Here is a 13,505-nt window from a genome sequence, read left to right as displayed (position 1 = left end):
TGGCCCATCTTCTGGTCCTGCTCCCAGTAGGAGCTCATGGTTATGCGGAACGAGGAGAGGCTACGCTATTCCTTCCTGCCCTCCTAGCTCGGTCCCTAGGGGGCCCACGGGAGCCAGGGTCTCGCCGAGGTCCTTCTGGAAGCAGAACGTGTCTGGGTAACGGAGCACAAGGCTTTCAGTTCTGTCTGCAGAATCCATTGATCCTACCGCAAATGAGATCCTCAGGTTTTTCCTCAGAAAGAGGGCACTTTCTCCCATAGCACAGTTGGAAGTTGGGCATCTTGGGGTCTGGGCCATGCAGTACAATGTCACCAAGGGTGGGACTAGGTCATCATAGGGCTCCTTCCTTCCTTCCCCCAATCACAGAACAAACGCCCCAATCTCCTGGGTAGTGGAGACCAGGGCAGCAGCAGCAACAGCTGAGGAGATGCTGCTAGCCGTCCCTGCTCCCTCTGCCTCTGCGGAACGAGGAGGTAGGTGCTCAGCTGCACCCCTGCCCTGTGCTGGCGGTACCTCCCCTCTTCCCCTCTGCTGTGTCTGGTCCACAGCCTTCAGCCCGAGTGGAAGAGCCTTCAGATTTATATGGTGCTATTTACTGGCCCTCTGCCAATTAGTGACACTTTGAAATTCCCTTATATGACGCACTGCTGCTCTGACAATAAACAAGTCATTAGCTGGGTCGGAGGGCAGCTTCCAGCTGGTTTTGATTCATTGTTTCTGAACCAGCTCAAGAGGCTCATTAAGCTGCAGGGTCCCCAGTCGAAGGCTCAGGAAACCCCTCGAGCTGGGGGCAGATGGGGCACCGGGTCACTGTCATCTGCTTTCCCCTCTGATCCCCCGCAGGCTCATCACCCTACCCCTGGAGGGGACGCTCCCTGCCACCACAGCCTATGACACGGACATAGGACGCGGTCCTCAGCAGGGAGGGGACTTGGAGGAGCAGCAGGTTAGGGTGAAAGGGGGCTGAGTGGAAAGACGAGGCGAGGCTTCGGTGCTGAAGAAAGGAGAGGCGGGGGCAGAGGGAAGAGAAACCCCAGGGGTGATTTGGGGTGGGGAAAACCTGGGGACACCTGAGTGAGAGCCCGGATGTTTTACCTTGCAGGTTCAAAGGCTGTTGGGCTTGGAAAAAATGTTGGAGATCGCCCAGGCCACCCCCCACCCCACCTCCACATTACATGTGCAAAATCTGACAGCCCAGCCCTAACTGGTTCGGCTCAGTGGATAGAGCATTGGCCTGCGACTCAAGGGTCCCAGGTTCAATTCCGGTCAAGGGCATGTACCTTGGTTGTGAGCACATCCCCAGTAGGGGTTGTGCAGGAGGCAGCTGATCAATCTTTCTCTCTCATCGATGTTTCTAACTCTCTATCCCTCTCCCTTCCTCTCTGTAAAAAAAAAAATCAATAAAATATATTTTAAAAAATCTGACAGCCCAGATAGATGAAGTGACTTTTATAAGTCCCCCCAGCTCCGAAATGCCTGAGGTCAGGTGAGAGCCAGGCCTAACTCTGGTCCAAACGTCTCCTTATGTATGACCTTCACTACATCCCAAGAGAGAAGCAGTGACTTGGAAGAAGCAGGAAGTGTCCGAGTAGGACTCCAGAGCCATGGCTTCCTTCTGGCACCCTCTGCCTCTGGTCGCCCTGCCTGCCCCCTGGTTGGTGGGATTCTGCACAGTTGAAAGGGTCACGTGTGGGTGTCGAAGGTTTTCCTAGGTTTGAGTGGATACGTAAGGAGGGGCCTTGGGACAGAGCACTGTGCTAGGCACCTCAGGAGAAACAAAGATGATCAGACCTGCTTTTCAGGAAGTACTTGGTCTATTTGCAAAAACTCATGAACTAGACTGCAAAGCCCTGTGAAAGGTTACCAGTAGGTCAACTAGCTCTTTTTAAAAAGTATATATATATATTTTTTTATTTTTTTACAGAGAGGAAGGGAGAGGGATAGAGAGTTAGAAACATCGATGAGAGAGAAACATTAATCAGCTGCCTCCTGCACACTCCCTACTGGGGATGTGCCCGCAACCAAGGTACATGCCCTTAACCGGTATTGAACCTGGGACCCTTGAGTCCGCAGGCCAACGCTCTATTCACTGAGCCAAACCGGGCCGGGCTCAATTAACTCTTAAAGTCTCAATGGTAAATCCCACAAGCAGAAGCCATGACGATGGCCCTACGGGGTTGTCAGATTGGAGATAGCGGTTGGTGCCGGGGATGGTGGTCTTGCCGCCGCCATGGGGACAGGGGACACGAGCTCTATTTTGTAAGAGGCAGACAGCTGAAACTGCAACCTCTGGAACATCTGGAACTCTGTAAGGAATGCATCCTCGGAGAAACCAGGACTGAAAAATATCACTCTCAGCCTTAGGGTCGTGACAAGTAAGCTTGTCCTTACCGTGGCTCTGCCTAGAAAAAGGTCTCCCGTGAGAAACACTAGTAGAAGCTCCAGGTCTAAGTCACATGTGACTACAGTGTCTGAATTTCCACTGTTTGGAATTCCCAAGCTGAGAAATTAATGTAAAAATAGACCCCCGACCAGTTAAACTCCTGGGGTATCAAGAGAAGGAAGTGCAAGGCTATTCTGGAGGAATGTGCCCCAGAGCAACAGTTTCTCACAGCACAATATAATCCTCTTTGAAGTGGTACCAACAATAAAAAAAAATTACAAACCATATGAGGGAATGATATGCCATTGGGGGAAGTCAGCAAACATATCAAACTAGTTTAGCATCCTAGTAACGTAAAATAACCACCTATTTGAAAGAGATTTCAAAACAGCTGTGCTTAAAGTGACTAAAAATATGAAAAAGAAAAAAACCATAAAGAAAGAATAGGATGTTTAGAAAGGGAGCAGGCAAATTTAGGAAAAGAACCAAAACAGAGCTTTCTAGACATTAAAAAGATTGCTATTGAAATAAAAGCTCCATGGATGTGCCAAGCAGTGGATTAGACAAAGCTGAACAGAGAATTAGTGAACTGAAACATGGACCAGAGGAAATTACCCCTAATGCGGCACAGAAACATAATGAGAGGGAAAATACGAAAGAGACACTAAGAGGCATAGGAGGTAGAACGAGAGGGTCCAAACTACCCCTACAAGGGGTGGCAGGAGAAGAATAGAGAGAAGGGGAGAACGGCAATGTTCCCTCTTCTAGAATTGACAGAAGACATTCATCCTCAGATTGAAGAAATATCGGGAGTTTGGGGACACACAAAAATAAACCCAGACTCAGCTGTGTTAGCGAATCTGAGTTCAAAGAAACACAAGCAGTGTGATGAGGCACTAACAAGAAAGGAGGGGTTACTTTGGCCCAGGAATATCCAGGGAAATTTAGGAGTCTTAGAGGTTTGCAGGTTGAGTAGAATTTTAAGAGGCAAAGACGATGGTGAGGCTGGTGGGGAGATCTAAGAAATAGAAGAAAAATATGATATTCCAGCCTGCCTTCTTAGTTTATAAGCAGGTTTTAACCCAGTTTGTTTTGAAGTAAGCTGCCTGGGCTCTGGATACCTGCCTGTTAACTAAAGGTGTCAGGGGACCCTCTCTGCTTTGTGCCACACTTCACTCAAACCCAGTCTTTGTTCTTCCGTTTTGGTCCCCTGCTCCATCTCTCCTGCCCTTCCCACTGACTCCACAGCCGTGGGAAGGAGCAGGCCGCCTGCCCGTCTTCCTAAGAGCACTCAGAACCACATTGCCCTCCGAGGCCCTCCCCTCCTGGGGGGCATATGGAAACTGGGCCATCCCACGGCCTTCTATCTACCTGAGGTCCTTCAGGCAAAGAAACAGTGGACAGCGGGGGCTGCCCCGCTCATCTGCGTCTTGTTAGCCGTGCCGGTGGCTTCAGAGAAACCGAGCAACCTGGCCGTGGTAATTGGCTCATGAAAGCTGCACGCTGCTGACGGGGGAAGGGGTCTGGCGAGGACGGGAAGGGGGCCTAATGGGAAGCAAATGCCACAGAGGAGCCTTGTGCGGACCCTCCCCCAGCCCGTGGCCGTTAGCATTCCTCAGACACCTGCAGGCGCTGGGCCCTGGCTGGGATGGGATGTGCTGACTCCTCCCTGCTGGTACAGGGAACCAACCGGAAGGTGAAGTTTGGTTCCAATTAAGGGGTTGGGGAGCAGGGGTGGGTGTGAAGCGGGAGCCCCCTTTCTTGTGTCTTTTGAGAGCATGCGGTTTTATTTGGCAGTTGTCAAGTTTGGCTTCAGCTGATGGCTGTTTATGGCGTCGGGGAAAGGGCATGGGACGTGGGACCAGTTGAACCTGGGCCTGAAGACCAGATGAGCCCTCTCCCGGCTTTGCAACCACAGAGAAAGCACGGACTCTCGGGGTCTGGAAGAATAATATCCACGCCCCCCGGAGTCACTGTAAAGAATACATAAGGCAGACCATTTGAAAGTGCCTAGCACCGTGCTTGTCTCAGAATGGACGAGCCCTGGCCGGTTTGCTCAGTGGTTAGAGAGCCAGCCTGCTGACTGGAGGGTCATGGGTTCGATTCCGGTCAAGGGCACATAACTCGGTGGCAGGCTTGATCCCCGGCCATGGTCGGGGCACATGTGTCTCTCTCACATCGATGTTTCTGTCTGACTCTAATCCTCCTTTCCTCGCTCTCTAAAAATCAATGGAAAAAATATCCTTGAGTGAGGATTAACAACAAAAATATACTGATTTCCTTCATCTCTGGAGTATCCATACCTTTTGGGGAAGGATGGTGTCTTATTCATCTTTGTAACCCCTGAGGTGCCCAATGCAGTGCCAGGCATGCAAGTGGACTGTTGAGTCAACGAGGCATGAATACCCTACACACTGAGCTCCCATACCATCATACTAGCATGGGTCAAAGGTCAGCTCAGAAGCCCAAGGTGCCAGGAAGGGAAGATGGAGTCCACAAAAAGCCACTGAAATGAGTGTGGTGGTGAGCTGTTGACCAGCCAGTGAAAACAGAATTTCCTTGAGGTCCCCTGGACTCACCCCATGTGAACACGGGGGCACTGAAGGGTCCCTCTTGTAGGGAGGAGACTGGCTGGGAAGGAGACCGCCTGCAGGAGGGACCCAGCCTGGCCTTCCTCTACTGCTTCTCCCCTTTGCACGCGGGCGCTGAGCCGGGATCAGGACACGGGCAGGCTTGCCTGAGGCTGGAGGCGGGTGATGGTGGCTGGGCTTGGCCCCCCTCCGCCGCGAAGGCCTCTCTGGCTGGGCTCCTGTCCACCTGCTGTCCAGCTGCTGCCTGGCCACTGCAGCATCTCCCAGCATCTTGAGTTTGTCGTCCCTCGGTGCCAAACATCTGTAGAGCGGATCTACTGGACGCTTATTTTCTGTTTGTCTTGGGCGTAACACAATCTTCGTTCTTCACTTTAATGAGTCTTCTCTTCGTGGCTATTGTCTCGACCACTCTGTTTATTTGCTTTCCCCTGGCCCCAACCACGTTCCCTTTCTTCCCCCATGCCAACCCTTGCTGCTTCCCTTCCTCCCCAGCTCTGGGCCCTCGCCTCTGGTATCCCAGGGCCCTGCTGCCCCTGCGGGGAACCTCGCTCCTACCAGATGTGGCTTCCTCCTCCTCTTCCCCCTCTTCCCCCTGATTTGCCCAGGGCTGCAGGGGTAGGCTGGGAGGAGAGGCTCTGCAGACCCAATCCTGCTCTCCCCACTCTGCTTCCCTGCCCAGCTCTGCAGCCCCTGCCAAAGAAGGGCAGGAGAGCAGTGCACCTCAGCACGCTGCTTAGTACCAGCCCTGAGGGTGGTGGGTGGTGCTGGGCAGGAACCGGGAGCTTCGCCAGCAGGGGACCTTGTCCCCTCTGCTGCAGAGCTGCACTGGGAAGGTTTGGGTCTAATCTATGGCATTAAGTGTTCCAAAACTCTTTTTTCTAAAATTAACTCTTTATTGTTGAAAGTATGACGTATGTCCCCTTTTTTCGCCCATTGACCCCTTCTAGCCTGCCCCTGTCCCCCACCCCAGGCCTTCACCACCCTATTGTCTGTGTCATGGGGTATGCATCTATGCATACGAGTTTGGTTGGTCTCTTCCCATCCACCCACCCTCCCCCACCTTCCCTCTTAGATTCCACAGTCTGATCCATGCTTCTATGTCTCTGGATCTATTGTGTTCATCAGTTTATTTTGTTCATGAGATTCCACATAGGCGTGACATCACGTGATACTTGTCTTTCTGTGACCGGCTTATTTCGCTCAGCATAATACTCTTTCCTCTGGGTCCGTGGTCGGCAAACTGCGGCTCGCGAGCCACATGCGGCTCTTTGGCCCCTTGAGTGTGGCTCTTCCACAAAATACCACGGCCTGGGCGAGTCTATTTTGAAGAAGTGCGTTAGAAGAAGTTTAAGTTTAAAAAATTTGGCTCTCAAAAGAAATTTCAATCGTTGTACTGTTGATATTTGGCCCTGTTGACTAATGAGTTTGCCGACCACTGCACTAGGTTGTATCAAGGCCTCTCTGCCTAAACATTGCCCGACTGTCCATATCTGACAACTGGTTAGTCCCTACGGCTATAAAAGGCGTTTATGTCCACTCTCTTCGCCACCCTCTCTGCAGCTATGGGATGCAGGGTTATCAGCAAATAAGGATAGAGAGGTCTTGGGGTCCAGCAACACTCAGCTTGTGAAGGTCAGGCACAGATTCGAGCCCAAGTCTGAGTGCTTGAAGGATGGCTGATTAGCTTAAACACTGGGCCTTTTTCCACCTGGCCCCCTCTGACCCAACCTGGGGAGGAACCTCTTCCGGAAAATAGGGTCTGAGTTTGGCGACACCGGCCAGCCTGGGACACACCTCTCTGCTTCTGCAATCACTTCCACCTCTGTTCTCAAAGGGTACTGGAATTCGCCCTCTGGGGTTTCCATAGCGGTTACTAGAGCGGTTATTGGAGCTGAGGTCAGCTCTCACCGACTCTCCACTGATGGGGAATGAAGAGGAAATGGACTTCATTGGACGGGGAGGCTTGATCAGAAATAGCCAGGCTTAAGAGCTACCAAAAGTCACCAATCAACTGGCTCACCCGGGACCAGGCTGTTTAAGGAAAAGAATTCTCACAGCTCAACACACAGCTCCCCGCGCTTCCCAAGGAGCCTGTGCAAAGGTCAACTGTTTCCTGGAAAATCCACCTGACACAGAGCTCACGCAAGTCCAACCTGAGCACATAGGCAGATGCTCAGAGAACGGCTTGGAACAGGCCAGGCCAGTGGTCCTCACTCCCAGTGGCCCGATGCTCCTGGGCACCTGCTGACATGCAGGCTGGGCCTTACTTCCCCCCTGGACACCTGCTGACATGCAGGCTGGGCCTTACTTCCCCTGGGCACCTTCTGACATGCAGGCTGGGCCTTACTGCCCCCTGGGCACCTGCTGACATGCAGGCTGGGCTTTACTGCCCCCTGGGCACCTGCTGACATGCAGGCTGGGCCTTACTCTCCCTGGGCACCTGCTGACATGCAGGCTGGGCCTTACTCTCCCTGGGCACCTGCTGACATGCAGGCTGGGCCTTCCTCCCCCTGGGCACCTGCTGACATGCAGGCTGGGCCTTCCTCCCCCTGGGCACCTGCTGACATGCAGGCTGGGCCTTACTCCCCCTGGGCACCTGCTGACATGCAGGCTGGGCCTTACTGCCTCCTGGGCACCTGCTGACATGCAGGCTGGGCCTCACTCCCCCTGAGCACCTGCTGACATGCAGGCTGGGCCTTCCTCCCCCTGGGCACCTGCTGACATGCAGAATGGCACCTTACCCCCTGAAACTCTGCAGTGGATTTGGGCTGGGGGCTTGTGCCTGCATTTTTAACTGGAGTCCTCCAGGGGATTCTAGTGCTGGCCGCCTGGGGATCAAACTCTGAGAAACGCTGGTCCGGTCCTCACTGCCACGAGGAGGGGAGGAAGGGAGAGCCTGCCTGGGTCACAGAGAAATCAGGGCCGCGGCCGAGCTGGCGCCTGGGTCCTGCGTTCCCGGGCCCACTCTGTCCGCTCGCCTTGCTGTTTCTGATCCGCTTTCTGAAGAAGTGGGTTATTAACAGGGGGGTACGGATGTGACTGAGGAAGCAGAGAGAGGCAGGGACGGGAAGGGTAGGAGGTTATGGGGACACAAACAGCTGAGCTACTTGGGACTCGAGAGGTGAGGGCCCCCTGGGCCCCAATCACTGGGAGGGGACCTTTAATTGCTGACAGGTGCACTGGCAGTGGGCAGCTCCCCGCCCAGTGTGGAATGTCAATGGAGTGGTGGCTCAGAGCCTTTGGGGTGTCCCAGGTCAAAGGTCACCACCAAAGGACCAAAGGTCAAGGTGAAGCTCTCATGAAGCCAAAATACAGACTGGCCCGGATAGGAGCGTGTTTGTTAGTTTGTTTTGGCAGGAGTTCAGTCTAAACATGAAAATGCCTCTCTGCTGTTGATGGCTCTCCTGTCCCCAGGAGTGGCTCCCGGAGACTCACCACCAGAAGTGGGCCCTCACGCTGCCCTGAGGGACGGGATGAGGACGGGGAAGAGAAGTGGGGTGTGGAGGACAAAGAGCGCCTTCGACTGGTGGGAAGCAGGGCCCCCCATCCCGTGTGAGGGCAGAGCTGCCCTCAGGGGGACCCTGCTCCTCATCTGCCCCCTTTCAATCTATGCCCCTGAGGCCCTACCATCAACCCTGCCAGGCCTGGGCCCCTGGGGCCAGCCCACAGCTCCCCCCAACTCCAAACCCCACCTCACCTCCCACCCTGTGTGGAGGGAGCCAGGGCCTTCCTCAGGTTAAAGGGAGGAGGGAATGCTCCAGGGTTAAGGAGGGCCGGGAGCTTCATGGGCCTGGAGTGTCAATACCAGCTGCTCTTGCCCCGGGCCCTCTTCACTGCACAGCCCCGGGGGGCGCCAGCAGGCGGTGTTCAGGAGCCCAGCAACAGGGGGGCTTGCCCTTGAGAGCCTGCTTACTCACTCTGCCTGCTCACGGGGAAAACAGCAAGGACAGTGGAAATGGAAGGAAGGAAGGAAGGAAGGAAGGAAGGAAGGAAGGAAGGAAGGAAGGAAGGAAGAGAGGAAGGAAGGAGGGAGGGAGGGAGGGAGGATGCATGGAAGGAAAGAAGGGAGGAAGGAAGGAAGGAAGGAAGGAAGGAAGGAAGGAAGGAAGGAAGGAAGGAAGGAAGGAAGGAAAGAAAGAAAGAAGGAAGAGAGGGAGGGAGGAAGGAAGGGAGGGAGGGAGGAAGGGGGAGAGAGGGAGGGTCAGAGAGGAAGGAAGGGAGGGAGAAAGGAAGGAAGCAAGGAAGGAAGGAAGGAAGGGAAGGAGGGAAGGAAGGAGGGAGGGTGGGAAGGAAGGAAGAAAGGAAGGAAGGGAGAGAGGAAAGAAGGAAGGAGGAAGGAAGGAAGGAAGGAAGGAAGGAAGGAAGGAAGAGAGAAAGGAAGGAAGGAAGGAAGGAAGGAAAGAAGGAAGAGAGGGAGGGAGGGAGGCAGGGAGGGAGGGAGGGAGGGAAGGAAGGAGAGAAGGAAAGAGGGAAGGAAGGAAGGGAGGGAGGGAGGGAGGAAGGGAGGGTGGGAGGAAGGGAGGGGAGGAGGAAGTGAAGTCTCCCTGCAGGCCCACTGCCAGTCAGGCTCCAGGCGGGGACATGCTCCAATCCGGAGAGGGGCAGAGGGAAGGATGGAGCTGGGCTGGGGGTGGGAGAGGGAAGCTGGCAGAAGAGGCCAAGCCCTTGAAAGCTGCTATTGTCTGAGGTCCCTGCTCAGAGGAGCCGAGTAAAAAGAGCTTGTTAGAGAGGGCCAGGCTGGAGACAAGCTGCTCTCAGAGAGCCAGTGAACCGTGCGAAATGACTTAAACTAACATCCCTGACTGCAGCGGGCTGGGACCCAGGCGGCAGGGCCGTGTGCTCATCAGAAATTCATAGAAGGTGCCCTGCAGCTCAGCTTTCTCTGGCCGCCTTGTTCACGGAGCGGTTTTTTTTTTTCCAGTCCCGCGGCTCTGAAAGGGAGACAGGGGCTGCCTGATGGGGAAGATCAAGTGGCCTTTGAAAACCTCTCTCTGGAGTTTATTAAACCCGGGGCCAGGGCAGGCCAACCTGGAGGCCCAGCCAGGCCTGGCTCCGCCCCCCTGGGTTCCCCATAGGGAACCTAGCCTGGTCTCAGGTCCCAGACTTGGCAGGCCTGTGCAGGGAGGTGGGGGGTGGGGGCGGGGGTGGGGGTGGGGGTGAGGGAACTGGGACCAGGGAGCAGAAGGTGGGTGCTGGGATCAGGTCCTGGAGGAGCAGCAGTGAATGCACCCATCTTTTTCCGGAGAATGGGGAGCATGTGGGCGTGGGGCCTGGGCCAGGGTAGAGCCCCTTCACCCTCACAAATGACACAGGCCTTCCCCCACCCCTGAGCCCTGCAGGACCCTCCACTTCCAGCTAGAACTCCACTCTGGACCTCTTCAGAATGCTTGTGTTGGGGGGAGGCTGGAAGGAGGGTCTCTAGGCTGGATGGTACCCAGAGCCCAAGTAAGGGCAGGGGTGAGGCTTCTGAGAGGAAGCTTGGGTTCCAGAATCTGGAGCCCCCCAGAGACAGAGAGAGGAGAGACCACACCTGCCCGTGCTCAGCTGGCCACCCCTTCCCAGCACCCCCCCAGAGGGACAGGTGTGTGAGACGAGGCACAAAGGCAGCCCCCCCAAGTGCATTCACACAGAAAACTCCCACGAAAGCGCTTTGCAAACTGCGATGCTCTGAGGCAATGCACGGGATGGTTATGGAGGGTTTGCTCACTGCAGACGCTCACCCAGGGCCCTCTGGGAGCCCGACGCTATTCTAGGTGCAAGCGGTGGACGTGCATGGTCAGTGCAGGTGGGAAGGGTAGGAGCAGCCGTTCCTGCCACACCTGTGCCGGCTCCGCCTGGCCACGCACTCCCCAGCCCGGGGCCCGGCAGTCACTGTGCTCGGAGTCTGGGAGGAAGGCGAGCAGCAGGCACGAGCGAGTCCTCTTCTCCACGTCCAGCCAGAGCCGCTTCCTTCGACCGGCTTAACACCTTGGGCATCCGAGTCAGATTTCTTCTGAAAAGACAGCTCTGCTTATTTAAAAAGTTGGAAACCATCAACCTGCCTTCCCATGGAAATCCCCTTTGTCTTGTTCCATTCACTGTGTCCCCTTCCCAAATCGCTCCAAGACGCCTTACCTCCCTGCCCCCCCGCCTCCGCCTCCCTGCACCCCACGCTCCACGCCTCCCACAGGAGGAGAGCCGTCTGCCCCGAGCGGCTATGGATTTGGGATCCGGTTCTGCCTCTGCCCCTTTTTATGCTGCCCCTTGAAGCAAGTTCAAAGTCTCTTCACGTTTTCCCCGAGTCTCATTCTCCGTAGCTGCAGAGAATAAACAGATGGGGGTAGCCTGACGATGTGAAGCTCGAGTTCAAAGTCATATATGGTAACTGCCCCTGAACCTTGACCATGGAGTGCCAGGTGTGAGAAATGGCCATACCTCCCCGGGCCCCAGGCAGCTAACAGGCAAGTCTGAAGCACTCAGACTCCCCAGTGAAGGCCGGCGCGGGGCTCCTGTGGGAACTATGGGCCAGCCCCTCGCCCCACAGAGCCAGGAGCCAGGAGCCAGGAGCCAGGAGCCAGGAGCCAGGAGCCGGGAGCCGGGAGCCAGGAAGGACATGGGGATGGACAGTGGTGGCCTCGGTCCTTTTGCCTCGAGCTCCTGTTGTCAGACAACCTACACATCTGGGCTAGTGGGGAGGTTCCAGCTGTGCAGCTGTTCAGGTGCTGGCTGCCTCGTGCTCTCTGTGCAGACAGCTCCCGGGACGGTGCTGTTTCTGTTGCTATTATTGCTCTCCTGCACATTGTTATTGAATTGTGACGCCTGCCCCGGCACAGGCTGGGGGGACAGTGGAATCGGGGCCGTTTCTCGCATTCCTGAGAAGAGGGGAGCGTTGCAAATACTCACGCTGGTCATGCTTTTCCTGAACAACAACAACATGAGAACAAATGCTCTGACTGCGGGCCAGAACGTTGGAGTTTGGGAACGGTGCCCCACAGAGTTGGTCCACGTGTTCATCGCCTGTTCCTCCGCGGAATCATGATCCTTAACGCTGGTGGGGACTCCCGGCGAGAGAAATTATACCTTAGTGGTTTTCAAACCCTTGTTTTACGGGCTTACAGTGGTGAGACTTTCTTTCAAGGAAATTTTACACAAAAGCATAAACAAATTCGACAGATAATGCTGAGCTGCGCAGGCTGACTTCCAGCTTCCTCCTACCTCCCTGCTCCCTCCTCTCCCTGCCCGTGGCTGGCTTCCTAGGAGCTCCTACTAGTATACTCCTCCTTGCTTTTATTTTATTTTATAAATATATATAAATATATATATATATATATATACTAGTAGCCCATTTGCAGGAAGAATCCTGCAAGCGGCCGCTGCGGCCGCTGCGCCTGCACCCGCGCGCAGCTGCCGCCCGCCCTGCTCCACCCCGCCCAGCCCCGCCCCACCCTGCCTGGGCTTTCCCTCTGGCAGCCACCTTGCTTTCCGCTTTTCCTCCCTCTTCCTTCTAAGTTGTCTTCAGTCTTCACTCCTCCCTCCCTCAGCGTATGCAAATTAACCATCATCTTTGTTGGGTAATTTGCATACTCGCCCTGATTGGATGGTGGGCGTGGCTTGGGCATAGCGAAGGTGCGGTCAATTTGCATATTACTATTTTATTATGTAGGATTTATTGATTTCAGAAAGGAAGGGAGAGGGAGAGAGGTAGGAACATCAATGATGAGAGAGAATCACTGATTGGCTGCCTCCCGCACGCCCCCTAGTAGGGATGGAGCCTACAACCCGGGCATATGCCCTGACCAGAAATGGAACCATGACCTCCTGGTTCATAGTTAGATGCTCAACTGCTGACCCACGCTGGCCGGGTTTTTCCTTGCTTTTAGGAGGACTCGAGACACAGGAGCCTGAGCTAAATGAGACTATTGCACAACTCTCTGGCAGTTGTCACGTTGACACGCCTCCACAACCACCACCATTGCCCTCACCTGCCCCTGCAAGCGCCTCCGGTTCCCTCCCTTGCTCCCAAGCAGTGAACGCCTCCTGCTTTCTTCCCTTTGACCTTACTCATCGCGGCTGCTTGCACCCCTTGCCATGTACATCCTTACCACATGGCCACACACCTCCTCCCTCTCCCTGGCCGGAGCTCCTGGTTCTTGGTGTCATTGGCCCCCTCTCCTCCCCACTCTATGTCCACCTCCCCTTGCCCTAGTGGTCCAGGGTGACCTCAGATTCTCTGCATGTGAGATGGGGAGGGGCAGTGCCAGCCCAGGACTCCCAACCCAGCTGCATTCTTTTTTAAAAATAGATTTTATTGGTTTTTAGATAGAGAGGAAGGGAGAGAGAGAAACATCAGTGATGAGAGAGAATCATTTGACCGGCTGCCTCCTGCACACCCCCAAACTGGGAATCAAGCTGCAACTTGGGCATGTGCCCTGACCGGGAATCGAACCTGCGACCTCTTGGTCCATGGGATGGCGCTCAATCCACTGAGCCACACCAGCCAGGCCCTGCTGCATTCTGGGATAAGCTTCTTTTGGCTCTCTGTCCTTCCACAC

At 55.0% G+C, this 13,505-nt stretch overlaps 1 long non-coding RNA gene across 1 annotated transcript; it reads left to right on the top strand.

Moving 5' to 3' along the window:
* The first annotated feature begins 390 nt into the window (after positions 1–390).
* Positions 391–1,365, top strand: LOC307094343. Its single transcript, XR_013813057.1, has 3 exons — positions 391–473; positions 844–946; positions 1,103–1,365. It is a non-coding gene; the product is annotated as an uncharacterized lncRNA (long non-coding RNA).
* Positions 1,366–13,505: the final 12,140 nt, after the last annotated feature.

Source organism: Cnephaeus nilssonii, assembly GCF_951640355.1.
Source record: "Cnephaeus nilssonii genome assembly, chromosome: 22".
NCBI classification, from domain to species: domain Eukaryota; kingdom Metazoa; phylum Chordata; class Mammalia; order Chiroptera; family Vespertilionidae; genus Cnephaeus; species Cnephaeus nilssonii.
The sequence above is the reverse complement of the archived record's forward strand: the minus strand, read 5'-3'. Positions and strand labels throughout refer to the sequence as shown.